We start from the raw sequence: 9,215 nt of genomic DNA, 5'->3' as shown, positions 1-9,215 counted from the left end.
ACCAACTTTACAGTTCTGAAATAAATCCCAATGATCATGGTATATAATTATTTTTAGACGTGCTACAATCAGTTTGCTAGAATTTTGTTGTGGATTTTTGCATTCATATTTATAAGAGATATTGGTCTTGTTGTTGTTGTTGTTGTTGTTGTTATGAAATCTCACTCTGTCACCCAGGCTAGAGTGCAGTGGCTCAACTTTGGCTCACTGCAACGTCCGCCTCCCTGGTTCAAGCGATTCTCCTGCCTCAACGTCCCAAATGGCTGGGACTACAGGCATGTGCCACCACGCCCAGCTAACTTTTGTGTTTTTAGTAGAGACAGGGTTTCACTATTTTGGCCAGCCTGGTCTCGAACACTTGACCTCAGGTGATTCACACTCCTCGGCCTCCCAAAGCTTTGGGATTACAGGCATAAACCACCATGCCCAGCCTGTCTATAGTTTTCTTGTGACACCTTTGGTTTTGGTACAATTGGTGAACTGGTATTAATTCTTCTTTAAACCTTTTTGTTTTTGTTTTTGTTTTGTTTTTGAGAAATGGTCTCATACTGTTGCGCGGCCTGGAGTGCAGTAGTTGATCTTGGCTCACTGCAACCTCCATCTCCTGGGTTCAACCAATTCTCCTGCCTCAACCTCCTGAGTAGCTGGGAGTATAGGCGCCTTCTACCAACCTGGGCTAATTTTTATATTTTTTCAGTAGAGACAGGGTTTCACCATGTTGGCCAGTCTGGTCTCAAACTCCTGACCTCAAGTGATCTGCCCACCCTCACCTTCCAATGTGCTGGTATTATAGGCATAAGCCACGGCACCCAGCCTTCTTTAAACCTTAAGTAGAATTTAGAGGTAAAGCCAGCTGGGCCCGGGCTTTTCTCTGTGGGAAGTTTTTTTGTTACTAATTTAATATCCAAACTTATAGGTCTATTTAGGTTGACTATTTTTTCTTGAATCAGTTTTGGTAGTATGTGTTATTCTAGGAATTTGTTCATTTTATCTATGTCATCTATTTTTGGCACAGAATTGTTCATAGCATTCCTTTATATTCCTTTCATTTCTGTAAGGTCAGTATTAATGTTGCCCCCTTCATTTCTGATTCTAGTAATTTGAGTATTCTTTTTGCTCTTAGTCTACCTATAGGTTTGTTAACTTTGTTCATCTTTTCAAAAAAACAACTTTCATTTCCATGATATTCTGTAGTTTTTTTTTTAATTCTTACTTTTATTAATTTCTACTCTAACCTTTATTATTTCCTTCCCTCTTCTTGCTTTGGATTGACTTTTATCTTCTATTCCCTGTGTCTCAAGGCAAAAGGTTAGGCTATTGATTTGATATTATCTTTTTTTGGTACAAGTGTTGACAGCTATAAATATCCCTCTAAGCATTGCTTTAGTTACGTTCCACAAGTTTTGATAGGTTGTTTATTTTCATTCATCTCAAAGTACTTTCTAATTTCCCTTTTTATTATCTTCTTGATTTCTTCTTTGACCATTTGGTTATTTAGCAGTATGTTGTTTAATTTCTACATATTTGTAAAGTCTTCCATTCTTGTCCCCCACCTGTGTGACTCCCACCTCCACTCTCCTCACCCCATCATCTGCTCCCCAATTCAGACTCTTACACCCTGTCCTGGATCACTGCCTAAGTACCTCTACCTAAGTACCTGCCTTCTCCATGACAGCTATGCTCCACCATGCTGGGTGGGCACCTACCCATGGAGAAGCCACTCCAACATCTAGTTTTGGACCATCCAAAAACAGCTTTCCTTGGCCCTACTTAATGGATTTGGGGCTGAATTGTTAGGGAAGGAGAGGGGAAGAGGAAGTGAAGGGGAAAGTAAAGTAAAAGGAGACAATGAGAGAGGCAACATGAAGAGAAAATTGTTTTTAAAATGCTCTAGCCAGGTGTGGTGGTGTGCACTTGCAGCTACTTGGGAAGCTGAGGCAGGAGGGTTGCCTGAGCACAGGAGTTTGAGGCTGTAGTGAGCTATGATTGCACCACTGCACTCCAGCCTGGGTGAGAGAGCAAGGGCCTGTCTCAGAAGAAAGAAAGAAGGAAAAAAAAAAAGATGTTCCAGTTTGTTTGTCCAAAAAAGATGTTTCTAGCAAGTTTGTCCAACCCACGACCCACAGACACCCAGGACAGCTTTGAATGCAGCCTAACACAAATTTGTAAACTTTCTTAAAACTCTATGAGGTGTTTTTTGGGGGACCAGGCATGGTGGCTCGTGCCTGTAATCTCAGCACTTTGGGAGGCTAAGGCGGGTGGATCACAAGGTCAGGAGATCAAGACCACCCTGGCCAACATGGAGAAACCCCGTCTCTACTAAAAATACAAAATTTAGCTGGGAATGGTGGCAGGTGCCTATAGTCCCAGCTACTCAGGAGACTGAGACTTGAACCCGGGAGGTGGAGGTTGCAGTGAGCCAAGATTGTGCCACTGTACTCCAGCCTAGGTGACAGAGTGAGACTCTGTCTCAAAACAAACAAACCACCACCACAACAACAAACCATTTTGAGGTTTTTTTTTTAGCTCATCAGTTATCATTAGTGTATTTCATGTGGGGCCCGAGACAATTCTTCCAATGTGGCCAGAGAAGCCAAAAGAGTGGACATCCCTGCTCTAAAGTCTCCCTCTGGGCTCCGTACTCTGCTCATCACCCCATTAGTGCCATTTGCCAATCCTCTGTCCCAAATAATAATAATAGCTAATATGTATTAAACGTTACCATACTCTAGGTAATGTTCCAAAGACTTTACAAATAAAACCTATTTAATTTGTATAACAATCTCATGAGATAAATATTATTGCTATCCTCTCTTTACAGAAGACTGAGTATAGAGAGGGGAAGTTATTTGTGCAAGGCCACATGACTAGTTAGCAGAGGAGTGAGGATGTGATCACAGGATTGGCCTCCAGGGCACTCTACTGACATAAGCTCAGAATTTCTTCCCTCAGCTATTCTGACCCCAAAGCAGATACATCAGGGAGAGTTGAAACACTGGTTGTTTTTAAATAACCACCACTGACTCTTAATGCCTCAGAATGGGGAAAGCGATCCTGTTCATCTGCTTTCAGCTTCTAGCACATAAACAGTCAATAAGTGAACTAAAAGATCTCCACTGGCTGACTAGTATTAGTACTTCAGAGCTCTTAGGTACCGAGAACAACTGGAGACAACTCAGCTGGCCCAGTAATAAGAATTTTTTTCTGAGCAATGCAAAAATATAGACACGCACACATCGGTAGCTGTACACATAGAGCAGTTAATCAAAAATATATGAAACTCCTTAATTAGGGTGATTAGGTTTACCTTAACCTGATTTTGGGGTGGAAAGTCTAAATACATCACAGGTTTAAAAATTAATCTAATAAGGGACATACAAAACCTATGCAAAGAGAATTACACGCATGCACTGCCATAATGATGTTTTGGCCAATGACAGACCACATATACAACGGGATCCCATAAAATTATAATGCAGCTAAAAAATTCCTATCACCTAGTGACATTGTAGCCATGGTAAAGACTTAATGTAATGCATTACTCAACGTGTTTTTGGTGACACTGGTGTAAACAAACCTACCTTGCTGCCAGTCATACAAAAGTATAGTCCATACAATTATGTACAGTACATAACACTTGATAGTGATAATAAACAACTATGTTATTAGCTTATGTATTTACTGTACTATACTTTTTATCATTATTTTAGAAAGTACTCCTTGTATTTATTTATTTTTTTTTTAGTTAACTCTAAAACAGGCTCTGGTAGGTCCTTCAGGGGATATTCTAGAAGAAGGCATTATTATCACAGGAGATAACTCCATGTGTGTTATTGTCTCTGAAGACCTTCCAGTGGGATAAGATGTGGAGGCTGAAAATTGTAATATTCTGCCTGGTGCCATGGCTCACGCCTGTAATCCCAGCACTTTGGGAGGCCGAGGCAGGCGGATCATGTGAGGTCAGGAGTTTGAGACCAGCCTGAGCAACATGGAGAAACCCTATCTCTACTAAAAATACAAAATTAGCTGGGTGTGGTGGCATGTGCCTGTAATCCCAGCTTTTGGGGAGGCTGAGGCAGAAGAATCTCTTGAACCCTGGAGGTGGAGGTTATGGTGAGCCAAGATCATGCCATTGGACTCCAGTGTGGGCAACAAGAGCGAAACTCCATCTCAAAAAAGAAAAAGAAAAAGAAAAGAAAATGGATCATCCTGACCTTGTGTAGGCCTAGGCTAATCTCTGTGCTGTATTTTCATTTTTAATAAAAATCAAAAAAAGTAAAAAAATTAAAAACAGAAAAAAGCTTCCAAAATAAGGATATAAAGGAAAAATATTTTTTGTACAGCTGTGCAATGTTTATGTTTTAAGCTAAGTGTTATTATAAGAGTATAAAATTTTAAAAACTTAAAAGTTTATAAAGTAAAAAATTACAGTAAGCTAAGGCTAATTTATTGTTGAAGAAAAAATTTTTAATAAATCTAGTGTAGCCTAAGTGTACAGTGTTTATAAAGTCTATAGGAGTGAACAGTGAGTCCTAGGCCTTCACATTCACTTACCACTCACTCACTGACTCACCCAGAGCAGCTTCCAGTCCTGCAAGCTCCATTTATTACACCACTTAAAAATCTTTTATACTGATTTTTACTGTACCTTTCTATGTGTTTTTGTTTGTTTGTTTGGAGACAGAGTCTTACTCTATCACTCAGGCTGGAGTGCAATGGCATGATGGTAGCTCACTGCAACCTCAAACTCCTGGGCTCAAGAGATCCTTCTGCTTCAGCCTTCCAAATACCTTGGACTACAGGCACACACCATCATGCCTTGCTGATTTATTTATTTATTTATTCATTCCTTCCTTTCTTTTTCTTTCTTTTTTAGAGACAGGATTTCACTATATTGCCCAGGCTGGTCTTGAACTCCTGGACTCAAGTGATGCTCCTGCCTTGGCCTCCCAGAGTGCCCATTCTATATTTACATAGATACACAAATACCATTGGGTGTTACGATTGCCTACTGTACTGTATTCAGCATGGTGACATGCTACACAGGTTACTAGCCTAGGAGCAATAGGCTATGCCTTTTAGCCTAGTTGTGTGGTAGGCTGTATAATCTAGGTTTGTGTAAATACAGTCTATGATGTTTGTACGATGACAAAATTGTCTAATGACATATTTCTCAGATTGTGTCCCGATTGTTCAGTAACATGTGACTCTACAAAAATTCACTATCCAAAATGAAAGACTTTAACAAATAAACATATCCTGTTGCTGGTTAGGTACACTTCATGTTAAAGAGAACATAACAATAAATAAAAATGAACAGGAAAAAATATCAAGTAATTTGTGCAGTGATTCTTGATCTTGCCTGCATATTAGTCTCTTAATGTATAAATTAACACCAAAAAAATCCAAGGTAGGGCACCAATGCAGATCAATTAAAAAAGCATCTCTGGAAAACAGTCCAAGTGATTCTGATGTCAGCCAGGGTTGAGTGCTACTGTGATATAAAGGGGAAAGGTTTAATGGAAATACTAGCTCTAATGGAATTAAAAATATATCTTAAAACATAAAATGTATTACAAAATATTCCACTGTCTGGCAGTAAGTTAAAATATACTGGTAACAACATATTGGGAACAACAACAACAAAAAATGTCAGACAATGTGAGCCAGGCCGGGTGCGGTGGCTCACACCTGTAATCCCAACACTTTGGGAGGCTGAGGTGGGCGGATCACTTGAGGTCAGGAGTCAGAGACCAGCCTGGCCAACATGGCGAAACCCCATCTCTACCAAAAGTAGAAAAATTAGATGGGTGTGGTGGCATTGCATCTGTAATCCCAGCTACTCAGGAGGCTGAGTCAGGAAGATTGCTTGAACCTGGGAGGCAGAGGTTACAGTGAGCCAAGATCGTGCCACTGCACTCCAGCCTGGCGAAAGAGCGAGGCATTTCCCCAAAGGAAAAAAAAAAATGTGAGCCAAATTTGTTTAACCCAGATGGAATAAAAGCAATGTAAAAATATTTTTTTATTTACTAAATGCTGTTGAAATATTGCATTTTATTTTGGAATATAATAAATTTGGATACAAATTTCATATATACCATAATAAATTACAGATTGGTTAAAAGTGAAAAATTTGAATAATTTAACAACTTTAACACAGAAGATGACTTTAAAAAAAAAAAGGAACAGTTTATTTTAAAGGATTAGGAAGTGGTGTTTGAATTAGACTTATTCTCCAAGAATTGTTGGAATTCTCAGAGTAATGAGAAAAAGATACACCTGCAACTGGATAAACTGATGATAGAAAGAGTGGACGTTTCTTAGCCATTAACAGCTGTTAAAGAAACAGATTTCCCACACCCCCGCCCCCAAGAAAAGACCAGTCTTTCCTCAGCAGCACCTTTGCAACCAAAGGAAAAATTACATCTCTGAAATATTTTCCCCACCAAGTTTGAAATGGAATATGGAAGCAAGAATTTGTACTCTATTACAAATATTATTTTTCCTGACCCCAAAGGGAAAAACTGAGAGAATGTACTCTTGCCTTTCAGGGGTGAGAGACTCAACCCTAGCTGTCTGCAGGCACGCCTAGAATTTTCTGCCATAGAAAATTTTTGGCACAGTCTGTGGCCCCTGGTATTGGGCCAAGTGAAGATTCAGAGGGTATGACTGTGCCCAGGGCTGTGGGCAGGGCTTATTCTGTTCTCTCTGGGAAACAGATTTCCTCCCCTACCTGAGGGAGAGAATCAATCATATCTGCCTAGTTTCTCATTTGGAGAGTACCAGAGACTCAACCCTGGTCCCTGGAGGCTCAGAGGCTTACCTTGCTGGACTTGAAGTTCAGACGCGATGACGAATTTCACCCAAGGAGCTATCCAAGCCCCTCTCTGATGCTCTGAACCATATAAGAAGTGTTTCATAAGGAAAATCATGTGCGAATGTCAGTGGATTATTTAAGCAGGGAGATACTGCTTGGACACTGGCTCACTGGGAATGTTTTAGATAGGCTCTTTTGGTTCAAGAGAATTTATTTTATGTAACAGGGATTTTTTATAAAGATTTGCATTTGCTGGCTGGATGCAGTGGCTCATGCCTGTAATCCCAGCACTTTGGGAGGCTGAGGCAGAAGGATCACGAGGTCAGGATGTCGAGACCAGCCTAGCCAACATGGTAAAACCCCATCTCTACTAAAAATACAAAAATTAGCCGGATATCATGGCAAGCAAATGTAATCTCAGCTACTCAGGAGGCTGAGGCAGGAGAATCACTTGAACCTGGGAGGTGGAGGCTGCAGTGAGCCGAGACCGCACCATTGCATTCCAGCCTGGGCGACAGAGTGAGACAATTAAAAAAAAAAAAAAAGAAAGAAAAGAAAAGAAAAATAAAAAGATGTGCATTTGCTTAGAAATCTAGAAAATGCCAGGCCTCACAGAGGAAAGGGGCCCGCACAGAACTGGGTCTCACAGCCAGAACCAGAATCCAGGCAGCTCTAAGAACCTGAGAAGCTGTGGTAATGGGTTTTTGCTATAGGGCTCCATAATTAGTGGGTCTCAGCTGTTCCCCAAGCAGCTGTCTGTACCTCTCTTTGTGTTTACTTTTCTGCCACTTTCAACTGGTGTTCTTTCTTCAACTCCGTATAACTCAACTCTGCCTCACAGTGTACATCCTAACAGCCTCTGCTTTCTCAGAACATTGCGCTTCCATGGCCCTTGTGGCTCATCACTTCTCTCCTTCAGGCCTCACTGCCCACTGCTCCCTACCTAATTCTCTCGGTATTTCTCAGTTCAAAGCTGTGAAGAATTTGATTGCCCAGATCCTCTTTTTGCCCCAAGACATGTCATAGGACACTGGCCAACTTAAGGTTTGGCAGTTCTTGGTCAGCTGTCCAACACTAGTCTAATTAACCTAGTGTAAAACGGGTCATCTAGCGGTGTTCTCTCAGTAGGCGCTGTGGGTCAGTCTTCCTTAGAAAGGGCTCTGATGTGGCAGGTGTCTGATCCACATGACAAATGGATGAATGGATGGATAGGTAGATAGATTATAGGTAAGCAGAAATGTAGATTAGATAGATAGATAGATAGATAGATAGATAGACAGACAGACAGACAGACAGACAGACAGACAGACAGATAGATAGATAGATAGATAGATAGATAGATAGATACGTAGATAGATAGAGATAGAGATAGACAAAGATACATAGATAGACAAACTGACCAGCATATTTTGTCCTTAGAGAAGTAGGGAGTGATTAATTGGGGGAAGAGATTTAGTGTGGGTTGAACAATTGAGCAAGGCAGGAACTTCATTCACATGCTGAAATATTTTATTATTATTATTATTATTATTATTATTACTACTATTGAGATGGTGGGGGGGGGTCTCGCTCGACTGCCCGGGCTAGAGTTCAGTGGCATGATCTCACCTCATTGCAACCTCCACCTCCAGGGCTCAAGCGAGCCTCCCACCTCAGCCTTCAGAGTAGCTGAGACCACAGGCACATGCCACCATGACTGGCTAATTTTTTTGTATTTTTGATAGAGATGGGGTTTCACCATGTTGCCCAGGCTGGCCTTAAACTCCTGGGCTCAAGCAATCTGCCTGCCTTGGCCTCCCAAAGTGTTGGGATTACAGATGTGAGCCACTGTACCCCACCAACACATTTCAGTATGTTAAAGAACTCTGGCCCCCACCCTTAGGAACCAAGTAATGGACAGGTCCTGGTTGGACGAGCTATTAATGCTGCTTTCTTTTAGAGAAATAAGATAGATTTCTCCCAAATTCTTCCACACAATTCCTTCTATTTCTTCATGTAGGGCTTAGTATTCTCCAGAATTTTCCTATTAGAACCTTCAAAGGTTCTTCTCCCAAATGAGGCAATCATGTAAAGTACTTAGAATGGAGTCTAATTTGTGGTAAGCATTCAGCAAATGAGTGATTATTATTATAATATTCATTAATTGAACAAATATTTGAATAGTGTATCACTTATGGGCTACATTTGGCTGTATGTAATAGAATCCCAGATACAGAGGTTTAACCAGATAGGTTAACCACCCATCTACATCCCCAAATGAACAGATAATAACATATCACATCTCACCACCTTCATATAAAAAAGTTTGAAGGCAAGTAGCCCAGGGCTAGAATGGCAACCCACAATTCCTTCTCCTTCTTTCTGTTCAGCCATCCTTAACTTGGTTTTTCATGTTTGT

The sequence above is a fragment of the Saimiri boliviensis genome, chromosome 8 (genome assembly GCF_048565385.1).
Source record: "Saimiri boliviensis isolate mSaiBol1 chromosome 8, mSaiBol1.pri, whole genome shotgun sequence".
Taxonomy (NCBI): domain Eukaryota; kingdom Metazoa; phylum Chordata; class Mammalia; order Primates; family Cebidae; genus Saimiri; species Saimiri boliviensis.
The sequence above is the reverse complement of the archived record's forward strand: the minus strand, read 5'-3'. Positions refer to the sequence as shown.